The sequence below is a fragment of the Apaloderma vittatum genome, unplaced genomic scaffold (assembly GCF_000703405.1).
Source record: "Apaloderma vittatum isolate BGI_N311 unplaced genomic scaffold, ASM70340v1 scaffold2198, whole genome shotgun sequence".
In the NCBI taxonomy this organism is placed as follows: domain Eukaryota; kingdom Metazoa; phylum Chordata; class Aves; order Trogoniformes; family Trogonidae; genus Apaloderma; species Apaloderma vittatum.
This window is the reverse complement of record NW_009730058.1, coordinates 91,621-108,584: the sequence shown is the minus strand read 5'-3', so window position 1 is coordinate 108,584 and position 16,964 is coordinate 91,621. Positions and strand designations below refer to the sequence as shown.

The 16,964-nt window shown below is 40.1% G+C and overlaps 1 long non-coding RNA gene across 1 annotated transcript in view; it reads right to left on the bottom strand.

The window, feature by feature from the left end:
• LOC104277858 overlaps window positions 1–16,964 on the bottom strand; it is a 201,623-nt gene that overhangs the window by 93,039 nt on the left and 91,620 nt on the right. The gene's annotated exons all lie outside the window — the stretch shown is intronic.

Sequence of the window (16,964 nt, the reverse complement as noted above, 5' to 3'; positions counted from 1 at the left end):
TTTCTTCCTAAAATCTAGTCTAAATCTATTCTCCTTCAACTTAAACCCATTTCCCCTTGTCCTATCAGTGGACACTCTTGTAAAAAGTCCCTCCCCAGCCTCCCTGTAGGTTCCTTGAAGGCAGCTATTAGATCCCCCTGAAGTCTGTTTTTTTCAAGACTGAACAATCCCAGCCCCCGCAGCCTGTCCTCGTAGCAGAGGTGCTCCAGCCCCTGGATCATCTTTGTGTGGCCTCCTCTGAACACGCTTCAACAGATCCATGTCCCTCTTATGGTGGGGGCACCAGAACTGAATGCAGTATTCAAGGTGGGGTCTCACAAGAGCAGAGTAAAGAGGGAGAATCACCTCTCCTGACCTGCTGGCTAAGCTTCTCTTGATACATCACAGGATGTGGTTGGCCTTCTGGGCTGCATGAGCGCCCTGCTGGCTCATGTTGAGCTTCTCATCTATCAAAATCGCCAAATCCTTCTCTTCAGGGCTACTCTCAACCCACTCTGTGCCCAGTTTGTATCTGTGCCTGAGATTAGCTCGGCCCAGGTGCAGGACCTTGCATTTTGACTTGCTGAAGCTCATGCAGTTTGCACTGGCCCATTTCTCAAGCCTGTCAAGGTCCCTCTGGACGGCATCTCTTCCCTCAAGTGAGTCCACGGCACCACACAGCTTGGTATTGTCAGCAGACTTACTGAGGGTGCACTCAATGCCGTCGTCCATGTTGCTGACAAAGATGTTGAACAGCACTGGACCCAGAACAGACCCCTGAGGAACACCGCTTGTCATTGGTCTCCATGTGAACATTGAGCCATTGACCATAGACTACTCAAAAATATTATACCCAATTCCATTTATATGACCACTTAACCATGAGATTAGGACATACCATGAGCAGCAGCAAGGAACTGAGACTCATGCAGACTCACTGCAAAACCATCCTGTCTCTCTTGTGGCAGAGAAAAGATGAACCTACAGAAAGAGAGCTGTCTCCTTACACTTCCTCTGCAACAGTCATTTTCAACCTTTACTCTTCTGCGACCTCCCATGGATTTTCCTCTGCAGCAAGGACCTCTGTGTCATGTCTAAAAGTCCACTAAAAACTGTATTTATATTTTTTTCTTTGCTACCTTTTGAGTTTGTGAGCAAAATTTAGAGTCCCAGTCATCTCCAGAAAGGGAGCAGAGGATGTCACTAAATAGAGTACGTCACTTAGACTCTGCCCACATCATGACTCAAGAACTGAAATGATTTGATTCATTTCAAGGTGAGGTTCATAGGTTGGCCAATCCTTCTCATTCTGAGAATCTCTAACTTTTCAGCAACTCTCTCTTCTTCCAAGACATGGACAGTGGTGCATTTCCCAGTTCCCCACTCTTTTATGCACTAACATATTGACCTGAACTTTCACAAAAAGAAACAGGAGATTAGGTTCAAAACTTGCTTCTGCAAGTAGAGGTGAGAAAATGTTTCTTCTAACACAGGACCTAATCTCTTCACTATTGAGTGATATCAGAACCAGGTTAAAGGCTGTTTATCAGAGAATGCTCTATTTCTTTCTTGTTGAAGTTTTTCACCTTTGCAGGCAAAAATGCAAGGCAGCCAAGCTCACTGCAAGAATGGGATTATCACTTTGTAGCCAAGTAGTTAGAAGAGTAAGAATAATCTGCAGGCCTGGTTTCTCATCCAAGGAATAATGTCTTTTCTGCACAGTGGAGTGCAACATGAGTGACAGAATCTATGCAGATAGTAAGGAATCTTATACAACTTTTATCATCTCCAATGTCCATCAAAATTTGTCACCCTGGACTTCTTTTTTTAGTCTGCAGAGTGAAGTAGACAATTTTAGGACATGTATTACATAGTCTTATTTTAGGTGTGTCTTTTACAAAGAAATGATTGCATCCTGGATGTGGCTGCTCCTTTTCCACTGACTGAAAAAATAGTCTGTGGTGACTATCTCAGCTGTGAATATTTACATTTGATCAGATGCACCTAATCCAGGATGTTTTTCTGTGTACATTGTCATCTTCTTTTCCGAACAAAATTTGCATTTTGTTAAGAAATCTCTTTCATATTACCTCAGAACAAAAATTCTATAAAATCCAGGATGAAAAATAATAAAAAAAAACCACAACGAAACAATCAAATTAAACCCTCTTGGTTTTAGACATCTGTGTCCCAGAATAGACCCTGAAATCTAACCACTGCTGTTTCGGCAGCCAGAGGGAGAAACAGACTATAAACAAAACTGAAACAGATTTTATTGATTTTTCCCCATGCAGGCTAAGCCTCATGCAAAATCAAAATCAAACACAGAATATCAATAACTAACAACAAGTCAAGTGCATTTTCAAGTGAATTCCCTCTCCATGGTCTAAGGCGTTCCTGCAGTAAGTCAGATTAAGAAAGATACCTGCAAATTATGATCTGAAGTAGATTGTGCTCATTTAAGGATTCATTTCAATACCCTTTTGAGCTGATGACCTCAATGGAATAAAAGAAGTTATGTTATCCCAAAGCTGTTAACCAGGTACAGTTCCCTATTGCCTGAGTATTGTAACAGGAAAATGTTTTCTCTCACAGAAAAGGAGCTACCCCAAGGCTCTTATTCAAACACATAACTCTTTTTCCCTGAGCTCTGCATACACATTCCCAGCAGACTGAGCTGTGGTACCTCATCACATCAGGGCTCTGACTCCAAGAGTTGACTTACAATCAGGGTTTAACCAAGCAAGTTTTGGCAAAAAGAGAGGGCAGGGCAGGGGTACTCAAGGAGACACTCACCATGAGCTACTCCGTGCATAGGGTAGGATTCATCACTTGCTAAACTTTGAGTGTCGAGTACACCTTCACGTGAGTTTGCCACCCTCAAATCCTTTTTTTATTGATGGAAAGAAACTACTAATATTAGCCCCCTCCAGCTGGGGTTAACCCCAGCCTAGGAACGCGTCTTAGGATAGAGCCAAGCTAATACAGCTCATGAGATGCTGCAGCATGACTGTCTTGTGCTCCTAGTATATCCTCTCTGTGCAAGAGGGTGCTTGTACTGGGGTGACTCCTTTCGTATGAATTGGCTTACTGAAGAATGGCTAACATCGAATATAACCTATATCTGTGAATCACAGATAGTGCCAAAACTGCTTGGATGGGAAACTTCTAAAGTATTTCATTACAGTCCCAGACTCTGCTTACAGTCTGGTCTGCTTATGCTTCTTGCATTTTTAATTCCCTGGAATTAATACAAATAAATACCATAGTGAAAGGACAATTCAATTTACATTTGGTGGCGCTGAAAAGTCACTGTAGTTGAATGATAATTTGCTGTGAAGCATGGATATAAGTCCTTACGCTTGCCTCTTGACCTGAAAGGATACGGCTAGTGAAAATGTCTAGGAGATAATTACTGCTAGGCTAACCCTGGGGTCTGGCTATTATTCACAGGTCAATATTTCTAAGATAATTCCTGGGATAATATTACTGAGGAGCACACTGCCCCTGCATAACACAACATCTGCCTCTGCTGTGAGACCCCAGGGACAGGGAGTTGAGCTTTAACTTTTCTTTGGTCTCTTCATTAAACTTTCTCATAGGGCAGCAGATTGAAGCAGCAAAAGGGGACAATAAGGTTAAAGCCACTTTGCAATAAAGAACGTGCTGTGACTTTATTTTTGTTACCTATCAGGGTATGACTTCTCATGGATTGTGTAAAGATGAGGAACCCACAAATTCTCTTGTCAGGCAACAGGATCAGATGATTTTGAAGAAAGGAAGGGGAATGGTTTGAATGCACAAAACATTTGCTAGCCCAAAAGCTCTAACAGCATCCTCTTTTCTGCATAGGATCATACACCTTTCACCATGAAAAGAAGCACATCTTTTAGAGTACTTACAACACTGCGAGGAGATTGGTGTGTTTCTATTTGTAGCCCACCAGTCTGAATGCCAGAAAACCATTTCTCTTTATGAATTCTACTGCATATGACCAAGAAGAAAAATAAATCTGTTGAAACACCTCAGAAGATCACTTAAAATCATTGTTTGGCCCTGTTTTTTCAAGATAAATATACTTCCATGATGAGTCAGACACGCGCCATATTTTAGCCAGGATCAGGATGTTCCATGAGCTTCTACAGAAGCACAAGACGCTTGAGTATCTGCACAGACAAGGTCATAACCATACATGTGGGTGCACTCAGTCTGTTTTACTCCCCTCATAGAAACTCAGGACCACAAAAGAACTCAGAGGTCATTCAGTCCATCCCCTTGCCCTCAGGCAGGCTTAACTACCAGGAGGTCACGCCTGACAGATGTTTGTTTAACTTGCTCTCATAATGATGGAAACTCCACAACCACTGCAGATAATCTGAGCCTGGGCTTTAGTGTCCTCAGGTCTAGAAATCTTTCCTACCCTATCCATTCTTGCTGCTGTAGGTCAAGAAGCAGGAAAGATCAACAGCAGGAAAATGTACAAGGAGGGTAAATTTAATGCCCAAGGGAGAAAAAGAAGAAGAAAAGAAAAAAACCTACAAGAGTCCATAAGTTGATCAGCAATAGTTGAAAATTTTGCAACTCTGATGGCAGTGCTGGAAGGGGAAAATTTAGTGGTCTGAGTGCCAGCAGTTAGAATAATAATTAATAATAATTAAGCAACTGGTCAAAGGCCAATGGTATATAAGGTTGCATGTTCAGTCTGGACAGCAACATAGGAGATATGGAAAGGTATGCAAGGGTCTTAATTAATTAATTCCACTTATAATGCTATTAATAATGTATGATTAACTATTTAAATATTAATATATTTTATTACTTTCTCTTATTTTGCTATATTGCATAGAAGGAAAATGCATCTGCCTATAATAGCTTATACATAAAGTTAAAGGTAGATTTTCAACCCGGTACTGGAAGATGGATAGGTCTTGATGTTCTGATTCAAATTTTTATAAATCCCTTTAATTCCACTTATGCTGATTATGTTTTTTAGCTCTCAAAGAACCAGAAGTATCATACCTACTTACTGTAGTAATTAGTGGGTATTGTGTATTCTTTCATATTTTGTTTCCAATTTTCTTTAAAAAACAGAGTTGAAAGAACTGGTTTGTTCTAGAGTAGCAAAATAGTGTGGAGCAACTCCAAAAGATACCAGTTTAAATTGGAAACAGTTGAGAAAAGGGGAAATCAACTATCAGTCTCGAGTTACTACTACTGTAGCTGGGAACAACTTTACAAGTACATTTGGATAATTCATATTATTTTGCCAGCACTTTGAAGTTACACTTTCCTCTCTCATTTCTTAAGTCAGCAAGAAACAGTTATTAAAGACATCTCTTAAAAAAAATGAAACTATCAAGATGTGGCTTTGAAATCGTCGAAAATATGCCTGTAACGTATAATGTGCACGTATAACGTGTAATGTATAATGTGCAACGTATAAGCACATCTATTAAATCATGGCTCTTGTGGTTCTAACACAGAAACACCAGAAAAGAATTCTTTTCACATAGGATCAGTAGCTGGACAGTAATAGGAAACACTTGGGCTGAAGGTAAAAGTTGGCTAAAGCAAGCTTCTTCCCATCTGCTTGTTATCAGCAGTTGTAGGAGCAAAGCAGGTGACCCATAAATTTATATTTTCTTAAATGACAGGCTTTTGTTTGTGACTGTGTCATGATGAAGGGTCTCATTTTAACTTTATAGAGGTATTGTCCAGGAGTTCAAAATTAAATAGCAGCTGTTAGTAAAGGAAAGATTAGGGCTGGTTGAAACTCAAATGACTTTCCCATGTTAGAAAAAAAGAAAAATGCTAAAAAAAATAAAGTCCTCAGAATTTGCTAGGCATTGTTGTGCTAGAAAATGAGCAGCAGACTGAAATCAATAGAGGAATTGATCAATTAACTTCTCCTGTCCCATGTAAATGAAAAGCAATGAAAAGTAAAAGAACTGGGCAAGACAGTGAAGAGAAGAAATTATTTGGGTGCACAAGTAAATCCAAGAGGAGGCAACAGGCACTGGAGCATGCTCTATTTCATCTTGAAAGGCTCAAACCAAGGATCAAAAGGTAAAAGTAAACAAATTCAGACCAGAAAAAAAGGTATAGATGCTTAACAGTGCTTAACCACTTATGGACAGTTGCGATAGGCATGGGGGGATCCCTATCTCTGAATGTGCTCGATCGTCTCTGCAAGATAAGAGTTGTCCCCACAGAAGTTGCTAGGCTCCGACTGGGAATGAGTGAAATTCCACCACCGGGAATGAGTGAAATTCCACCACCCTCGTTAAATGGGAGGTCAAAGGGGAAGACCTAATGGTTTCTGTGACCTCAAAAATCTCTGAAATTATGAAACCATTAGATTAGGTTGCTGATCTAATTGTCTGGATCACTTGGAGTGATTTTTTTATTTTAATACAGGTTTTTTATTTTAGTATATTGCTTATGACTTACTATAGTTGGGATAGAAACAATAATTAACCTTTAGTTATTTTTCAAGACATAGCTTATCTAAAAACAAGGGATTTTCGTATATTGTATGTGCTGGTTGGCATTCAGGAACTACAATGTAAAAAAACCCAAACCATAACTTCAAAATCCCTTTAAGCCATTCTTTACACTGCGCCTCCTTTTAAATATTTTGTCATTGAGAACATTAGTGAATTGCTAAATCAATTAAATATTTGTCAATTAACAGCAATAAAGAAAAATCAACTTATGTAATTATAAGTGAATTAAAAACAATGGAATTATTATTAATACTAAAATTTGGCATTCTTCCCAGAGCTGTAAGTTTAATTTTACTTGCCTTTTTAAAGCTAAATTTCTTCTCTGCAATCCATCTAGCAAAATTCTTGGTGCTTGTTTTGTCACCTAGGTTTTTGCAAGTGCAGAAAAAGTGGAGTGTTCTTGCAGAGATACATCTTGTGGTCTAACTGAGTGAATGCAATGATTCAAAATTATTTTACGTACAGGTTCTAGGACAGATGATTCATAACAACAAAGGAAAAACTAAAGGGAAACAACTTTTTAAGGAATTGGCAGACTTGACATAAGATTGTATTCATAGGTGATCTATTGAATCTTTAGGGCAAATCTTGTTGTATACAAGCTTTTCTACTGAAACAAAAAAGAAGCCAATCTGTGAAATTAAGATTTAGATCTCGAGTACAAGGTTGCTGAGTTACAGAGTTTTAGCGTATCCCATCAAACAGCTCTTTAAGTCAAGCAACAACCCCATTCACCCTAATTTTCATGATTGTCCAGACCAGCCCACCTTTGAGAACTGATTTGTCAATGTGAAATGAAGGTGTTGACTGGAATAACAAGATCAAGTAAAAAAGCCTGCTTGGATCTGCTCTGTGAAGGAGCAGCATCTGATTTGTTGGTATTCTCTTTTTGTGCTGGCCTGTTGTTTTTTAGTACACATGTAAACCAGAAAGTTAGAGAAGGCCAACAAAATTGCTCTTACTCAAGAATGAAGAGGCAGAAAGAGAAAGCACGAGTGTCCCAGCTACATGCATGTGCCTCAACAAGGGAGCCCTCAGCCTGCGCACCTCTCCCTCAGCATTAATAATACTGCCTCAGGGATCAGTTTTTGAACCAGTACAGATCTGCTGTACTGGTTCCACATCTTCCTCAATGAAAGCCTGTGGGCAACTTGAAGGAGCAAGAAATTGACTCCATAGAGAGGTGATTAGACAGTGGCGGGAAGGAAAGGTCAATGACGTGAACTACCAACCAATGAGATCCTGTTACACAGAAGGTGAAAGTGGGTGTTGCGTTGCTCTGTTTTGGCATAATCCTTGTATTTATGAATTAAAAAGCAGCTGCACCATGTGGGAAGAAGTTCAGCAACTCTTTTCTGTTGGCCCCACAACCAGGTTCTCACAGCATCTATCATCTCCTTGTGATCTCTCCCATTTCAGCTCTGGCCTTGCTCTCCTTGCTGTTTCCTTCTGTTTGGTCACTGCCTTCTCCGACCTGGCTTTTTTGTGCTGTTCCTCTAGCTCAAATGTATTTTTTTCATCTTTTACTTCACAAATTCAGCTCTTGTAGGTCTCCCTTCTTCATTCGCTGGTGGCCAGCAGTGCTGGGGTTCTGGTGCCTTTCACTTCGTTCCCTGCCTGTCAGCAGTACTAACGTATGAAGCTTGATGAAATAAAAACAAACCTGCTGATAGGCCTGGCCAGGCAGTGGTTTGATGCAATTAAAGACTAATTCAGATTCAGATTTGTGGTGGTTTGCAACCAATCAAATCTCAAGGCCACTCTGTCCTTTAGGCATAGTTATGCAGTGCTCTCCTTTACAACCGCAGAAAAGGCACGCGGCTCTATGTATTTCCATGACGAAAGAGATGTTGCTAAAAGCACCTCAGTCCCTTGGGGGGTTGCCTATGAGACCTCCAGAGACAGTGGTGTTCCACTGCAGCCCAAATCTTCCTCCTGAATCCTGAAAGACCTAGCACTATTTTTATATTTTTTTCCTAAAACAATTAGACAGCTGTGGTTTTAAATTAGTATGAAATTGATGTGGCACTGAAGCTCCCTGGTGAGATGCCAGGGCTGTGTATTCCCATCATTGCTTTCCTGCATCATGCAGAACCGTTGTTTCAGGCTTTTACAATCCCAGACTACATTTCTTTACCTGTGTACCATGGCGTGTTTTGAGGGCAGCTGGTTACCCATGTAACTCTACTTACACAGTTTAGTTTTCAACTAAAGCCATTTAAAAGTATCACAACTCCCTGTACTCCACAACCTCCCTGGGCAGCCTGTGCCAGTGCTCTGTCACCCTCCAGTGAAAAAGTATTTCCCAATATTCTTGTGGAACCTCCTGTGTTCCGCAGAATGACAGAATTATAGAATGGCATAGGCCGGAAGGGACCTTAGAGATCATCTAGTCCAACCTCCCTGTCATGGGCAGGGATGCCTCTCAACTAGATCAGGCTACTCAAGGCTCCATGCAACCTGGCCTTGAACACCACCAGCTTGAACCCATTGCCCCTTGTCCTGTCATCAGAAATCACTGAGAAGAGCCTGGCATCGTCCTCCTGACATCCCCTCTTGACATATTTATAAACATTTACGAGGTCACCCCTCAACTTCCTCTACTCCAGGCTATCTAATATCTACTCCCAGCAACTTCAGCGTTTCCTCATCAGGGAGATGTTCCACTCCCTTCATCGTCTTCGTGGCTCTGTGCTGGACTTTCTCCAGCAGTTCCCTGTCTCTCTTGAGCTGAAGGGCCCAGAACTGGACACAACATTCCAGATGTGGCCTCACCAGGGCAGAGTAGAAGTAGAGCGGCAGGAGGACATCTCTCGACCTACTAGCTACTCCCCTTGTTCATCATTCCCTCTCATGCTTAAACCTGATGAAATTTTAAACTTCCCTGTGTTCTTGATCTATGCGCACTTGTGTGTTTTTTTAAAGACTTTCTGAAGATTCTCAGCACAGGAAAGACGTGGACCTGTTGGAGCAGGTCCAGAGGAGGCCACAGAAATGATCAGAGGGCTGGAACATCTCTCCTATGAGGACTGGCTGAGAGAGTTGGGGTTGTTCAGCCTGGAGAAGAGAAGGCTCTGGGGAGACCTTACAGCGGCCTTTCAGGAATTAATAAAGGTCTATAAGAAAGATGAAAACAATCTTTTAAACATGAACTATTGTGATGGGACAAGGGGTGATAGTTTTAAACCAGAGGAGACTAGGTTCAAACTACATATAAGGAAGACATTTTTTTTCAGTGAGGGTGGTGAGACACTGGCACCAGTTGCCCAGAGAGGTGGTGGAAGACCCATCCCTGGAAACACTCAAGGTCGGTTTGGATGGGGGTCTCAGCAGCCTGACCTAGTTGAAAATGTCCCTGCCCATGACCCAGGGATTGGACTAGTTCACCTGTGAAGTCCCCTTCCAATCTCAAAACATTCTGTGAGTGTATGATTCACATCTCCACTGATGAACAAAGAGAAGAGGAAACATGAATTTCTGAACTTTAGAAACTCCCAGCAAACTATCCATGCTCTGATACGCAACTTTACATTGCAGTAGAAACACGGAGGCTTTCTGCATGCCCACCCAATCCTTCAGACAAGTGAAAGAGACAGCTCCCTGTGCATCAATATCACAGGCAGCAGCGTGCCATCTATCACTATGCAGATCCTGAAGAAAGGCACCTGTTCAATACCAGTGTTCAATCTCCTGAGTTAAAGAACACATTCAGGGAGCTATTATAATTTCATAAATATGGTTTATTAATCTGGCAGGTGGTAATGTCTGAATTGAAAGCAAATCCTTCTATCTCACATGACTATTGATACAGAATAAAAGATACTGCTGCACAGGCTGGTAAGAAGGTTGTTTCGTGCAAAGTAATTACTCTGCTGGAGAAGATGCTCAGCAATCCTTTGGCCATACACATATTTTCACCTATTGTTGCAACAGCCTGCTTGAGGTACTTAAGCTGAATCTTTGGGAACTTCTATTTAAGTTGTGTATCGATGGTTTTAAAAAGCAGCTAAAGCCAGGTATGTAGTAGTGTGAGCTTAACTGAATATGATGAAGTATAAGAAGTACCAGGTAATTAAACCATAAATGCAGTACAAAATGTAAAATAATTTGGTATTTCACAACACAGTGAAATAGAAATGAATGGGAAGCTCAGTAGGAAATACCACTGCAGACTTTTACACATGTTCTAAGCTTGATTTCTGAAAAATAACATGCATGTAACCAAAACCTTTCTACTAAATCTTTGGGAACTGCTAATAATACCATATCTATTTAACAGAAAGGGAACATCAAATGTCCAAAGGTTAGATATCTGCTTAAGTTTGATTTATTTTAGAGAAAAGGCAAATTAATTGTCTGACAATTTCAGAGCTTGAAGAATCATGCATATATTTTGACAACTTAGTAGTAATAGGGTAAATATGATTACAAAAAGCATCCACTTAGTATACTCAAGGATTTTCTTTTACATATGCTTTTGAAGCTTTTCTCATGCTTGTGCCCCTTGCAACTATTAAGATAGACTTTGCAATTTCTTTATTTTTATTACTAGAGAAATACAAGGGCTGAAAGAGATCAGTTTGCAATTTATTTGTTTTATTAGTAGAGAAATTCAGAGAGTGAAAGAGATCAGTGCCACAATATACTAGTTAAGATACCAGCTTGGGATTTGTTTGTGTCCTTCCAGACAGATGCCAATTAAAAAAAATATGTGGGGTGGGATGGAAAAAAAAAGTAACTATAGCAAAGACTGGATTGATAAGTGCTATCAAACAAGACTTCCTTCAAATACTTTATGAAAAGGACACTGGATTTCATTAAATTCTGTTTTCAAAAGTCATCTCTATTGAAAAGAGACATTCAGAAGAATTAACTGTTTCTGTCTTGCAGGTCAAGAACCAAACGCAGAGTTCACCATCCCAAGGCAGGAGGCTTCTTTCCCTCCCACCCTCTGCAACAGGAAGATAAGAGGCAGGTGGAAAAGTTGCTCCTTATTATATGCAAAGAGTAAAGTTATTTCCACAGGGCTCGGTGATTTTTAAGGGCCAGCTTAAAATACATAATTGCTTTATCTGCTGATACACTGAGGATTGTGCTATCTAGGCCACACAGGTTGGGCACAAGAGTGCTCAGAAAACTGCTTAAAAAAGCTAGTTTGCAAGCTCCACGGTGAGCCTTCTCCCCATGGCAACTTCCTTCATTGTTTCCAATGGCATGAAGCTTCAAATCACTCCTATCTGCTGGAGGCCACCAAAGTGCAATGGAAGATGACACAGCAGCAGATTGTGGCTCAGACAATCCTTTGCCACAAACACCCTTCACCCCAAAACTACTGTAACTGGGACTCCTGCAGCAAGAGCAGATTTGGAGAGGCAGAAGAAAACTTTTCAAGGAGCATCTCACATGGCCTTAGCAGTTGGAGCCACCATTCATGACACAGATCTAGATACAGAGAAGACAACACCGTGTGCAGTTCTCTTCAGAGCAGTGGCCAAGAGAAGACCCGTCTGTCTATCTAGAACCAAGTTCAGTAAAACTTGAGAGGAAAATGCAATATAAAAGTCCTACTGTCGTGAGGATTAAAGAGTCTGGAATTGCTATTTTGGCTTAATGCAGAGCTACCTGTGAGGACAGTATAGATATAATGGATATTATGAGGCTTTCTTCTCAAATCTCATTCATGATACACAGATTGTTGATTTCCTACCTACAGAAACAAGGAGTCAAGCAAAAAAATTTACTTCCCTCATTCGCGTCACAGGTAGGAAAAGCAATCAAAGATATAGGGATGGGAATTAGTGGGAATGAGAGGTGGGAGTGGATGGTAGGGGGATCCCAAAGAGCATGTCAATGTTGTTGATATGACCTCTCTGTTGGCTGACAGTCTGACTTTGGGTTGAAGCAAATCACAGTGCACGTTCTGCAGGAAAATTCAAGAATGGGAGTAGCCACTTGACCCACATTTTGACCCCTCAGGCAGTGTGGATTTGGCTATCCAACGTGCTGCTGTTATGAGCAATAAGGAGGATTAACCTCCTCCTTACCAGGGATATTCTGAAGTGGCTGATAACAGCTCACTTTACTGCTCACGTATAGCAACCGCAATGACATTACGTATGAAGGGACGTTACAAGGATGGAAAAGCCTCCAGCAAGGAATCTTATCCCTCTTCTTTGCATGTGGATATCTAGTGTAGAATAGGCAGTGTTAAATCCCCTCTATAAAAGCAGTGACATGGAGAAAGGAAACTTCATCTAACATTTAGCTGAAAGTTAGTTGTGGCTGTCAGAGAAGGTGGACTTGTCCTTCCCTCTAAGAAGTAGATAAACAGAAAAACTCCTTGTCCCATTAAGACATCTGTAGCTATAGAGATGCCTTTGGAACAGATGCCTTTGGACAGTGACAAAGATACACTTTCCAGACTTTTCTTTTATCTTTCTTCTTTGTTGGCTTCCCTTCCTAGGATCACAAAATAGTTTGATGACGACCTCTGGAGATCTGTAGCCAAACCTCCAACTCAAAAGCAGTTAGATTGGGTGGTTAAAGAACTTGTCCCACTATTTGAAAGTCACCGAGGACAGAGATTACTCAACTTCCCTAGCCAATCTGTTCAAACACCTTCATGTCGAAAAAGTTCCGAAAAAAGAATTTTGGCAATCTTTATTTTTTTAACTATTTTTCACCTGTTATACAATTTATCCTCTCATAGATGGGCAACAATAGTGATTTCAAACCTGAAGCTACTACAGTGGCAGTCTTGTTAACTCCATTACAAATATTCAATTTCTACAGATATTTTTGGTTTCTAGGAGACCTCTGTGCCTCACTCCACTTAAGGCAGTTATCCCAACAGATTTATATTTGAGGAAAGAATTACCATGTACATCACCAAATATGTTTTTTTTTGTCCCACCCCTAAAACCATAATCAGCTTTATCTTCAAGTTTTGTGGCATTCTATGCCCTTCCCAAATCCTTCTGATCAGTTATCATGAAGCAATGCCAACCATGCACTGTAGAAATGATCCATGTCTAATGAAACAGGTAGTGCAATTTAATATTTTCCACTAAAGGACAGGGTGCTGGAAATTAATTTATGTAGTGGAAGCTGCAAGAGTTTAAGTACATCACCTATTCCCATCCTGGGCCCATTTTCTGGAAAAAAGTGTATGATTAAGGAGAAAATAATCAAAACATGTAACTACTAAGAAGTATTTTTATTGTATTTATCTCCACGTCCTTTATGAATATCAGTCAGTCTCATTAATTTCATTGTTTAAATGGGCATAATAGTCTGATATAACCTATCAGTCCCCTGTAAAAACAGAGATGTGAGATTACTTTGCAATTTCTCAGCCCTGTGGTCTCCACACAGAGCCATACCATTGCCCTTGATTTTCTGCTGCAGACAAGGGTCCAAAACTGAAATGTGACCATAGAAAGAACAAGCCATGTGGGATACAATGTGTGATCTAAGGGCATGGTCACAATATCATTTCTGATCATCTCCTATGTCCCTTTTCCATAGCAATAGGGGTGAACCCTGACATGGAGCAATAAGTGGCTTTATTTTGCCGTTTGTTAGTTTGCAGTCTGGGTGTGTTAGGGCACTGCTGGCAGAAGAGAAAATGACAATTTATTAGTAGGAACCAATAAAAAATGTGCTAACCAGTGCTCATTTGAGCACTTCTCAATGAAAGGAACCACAATGCTTCCCATGATCAGTACCTGTACTGGCTCGGGGAAAACATTCCTACCTCGACATATTCCATTTCCCCATTGAAATTCAGCTATGATGTCAAGAGCTCCAACAGCTTGAGAAGCACCGTTAATAAAAATGATCAATTACTGCTGCCGTTTCTTGTCTCCATCAACCCCCTTCTTGTAGTGTGCAAAACAAATTTCACTTCTATAGAAGGTCTTTCAACCTTGGGGTTTTTCAGGATGTGGCACCAGCAAAACAATAGCCTTGATTCAGTAGCTGCCTTGCAGGGGTTCCCTGTGTGTTTATTATGGAAACTCAAAGTGCCCAGTGTGCAATCAAAGATTATTTTTCTTCCAAAGGCCAGGCTTGCATGGAATTCTGTTAATTAAATGCACTGTAGAAATGTCAGCCTTTACCCCTCTCTCTCTATATAGCATCCTTTGTCTTTCACATAATGATTTTAAAGTGTTCTGCAGACATCATTTGATAGAATAATAAGATATTATTATTGAATCTTTATGTCTCCTACTGTCCCAGGAGCACTGACCTTGCTTCCCCAATACAGAGGTCTGTCTGCCAGGCTAATCACACTGATATCTGAGCACCTCAGAGGAGATCCTTATGTGGCAACATTTCTGCAGGAACTCAAACCTGGCGAGACGGACTGATAAGAACCATTTATTACTCTTGTGGATTTCTGCAAGGTTATAAACAAATTCCTGTTTCAAATGTAAATCTCCATCCTGGTGACATGTGGAGAGGCGCATGGTTCAGACAACTCATGTGCCCCCCAGTTGCCAGGGTTCCCCATAGAGGGAACAGTGGATACGATTTCCAAGCAGATAGTAACCATGGGGAACCAAGACAGATGGATCCCCCATTCAGTCTTTTCCAGAAGATATGTAGCACTGATTAATGCCTTTGAACCACTGAAAGGACTAACCCTTCATTTATGTCCTTCCCTTTCATCTGCTAGGACAATGTATTTGCACTACGTTTTATCCATAGACACCCAGATATTAGCACACTTTTCCATAAATGTAGAGGTTTTTTGTTGCTTTTTTAATTTCTTTTTTTCTTGACTGGATATATTGTATAGGTATATCACACCCTACACATAGCAGGGTGTATGCAATACATCTGGAAGGGAATGGTTACCCCCAGCACAATATGAGCTTTTAAAATAATCTTGGCTTGTTTCCATAACTGTCAAAAAGTCTAGGTTAGGTTGATAGGTCTCTTAAAAAGTACGATTTGTGGCAACTGAGTTTTTATTCCTCGTTTTTAAGAAAGTCCTGATACTTAGGAGGGCTTTCTCTTCCAGGAATGAGATATTTTAATGGTTCCTGAATGAATTATGATATAAAAGCTCCTATCTGGAGATACGCAAATATTTCATGGCATCATCAACATCCTTCGCATATTTATATGTCTGAGAAAATATTCAACCGTCCCACTTTACCACATGGAGCCTTTTCATTTGTTTTCCGAAAGGAAATTCAAGCATTTTACTAGTGCCTCACTACACTTTTCATTTGTCCTGAAAAACTTTATATTCTCCCTTTAACACAGTAGAGGTTATATTTCCTTCTAGGCTATATTTCCTTTTATTGAAATATCTCTGGGAATCCCCGAAAGAGAAAAGAGCTTGATCTAATGACATTATTGCTATTACAGTCTCTACAAATCAGTCAGCCACAGTCAGAAATCTAAACATTCCTTAAAATACATTTGTTTTAATAAAGATGTATAGAAAACAATCTACCTGTCACTGTTACAATGTGTATTCTCAAGAACTTGCCCAAAGCTGCAAGAATTCAGGCTAGTCTGAATTATCTAGTAATGATATATAAACACAATAATCTGAAATATGTAATTATAACCTGGACTGTGAGAAGAGTACAAGCATATGCTTATTGTTTAAAACTAGAGGAGAATCAGTACATCCTTGGAACTTAAAGCTGTACTTTGAACCCTATTTGAATAACGACACTCTCCTGTGCTGGATTTCAAAACCAGAAATATCATAGGACTCAGCCTTGTCCTTACAAGCCAGGTCATTACAGCTCTTGTTGACTTGTTTCTGTACTTTGAAGTAGACTCCCTGACTTGAAGTTGTAGAACTAAAATTAATTGTGTTTCTAAATCTTTATCTATGACTAGTTAAAGCCTTGGTATATGTAGCACTCTAAGAACATTTCAAATTTCTATTGATTTTCCTTCGTTCTCTGAAATAATTCGGGATGTGCACTTGTTTGCAAAACGCAGGTGTTCCGTGGCAGGCACGTTCTATATATTATCTGTTAAGCACAAATAATGGTTTATGGAGGATAATACAGTTGTAAAAGGCATCTTATGCAGCATCATTAGATGAGTCAGAAGTCGTAAATTCACATGATTCTGTAAAATCAGTGGTGGTTACCTTCATTCAGCAAAAGTATTGGAAGTCAACATAAAATTGCCTAATTGGAAGTCAACATAGAGTTTGTATTTGCTGGGAAAATGTTATCTTTGCTTGTACTGGGAGTGCAGAAGAATAAAAAAGTGACTGCTGGGAGGTATTGATGGGTTGGAAATGCTGGTGAAACACAGAGAATGAAGGCTCTGTAGTACAGAATAAATTATGCTAAGTAGTACACAAGATGCCATGAAATTATATTTAGGTTGTTTCTTATACTACAAATGAACATCCTGAACAGCACATTAACATTGACATTGTCATTTTTTCAAGCTTCAGGAACCTGGGATCATTTCTTCTCTTGATTCAATCACTTT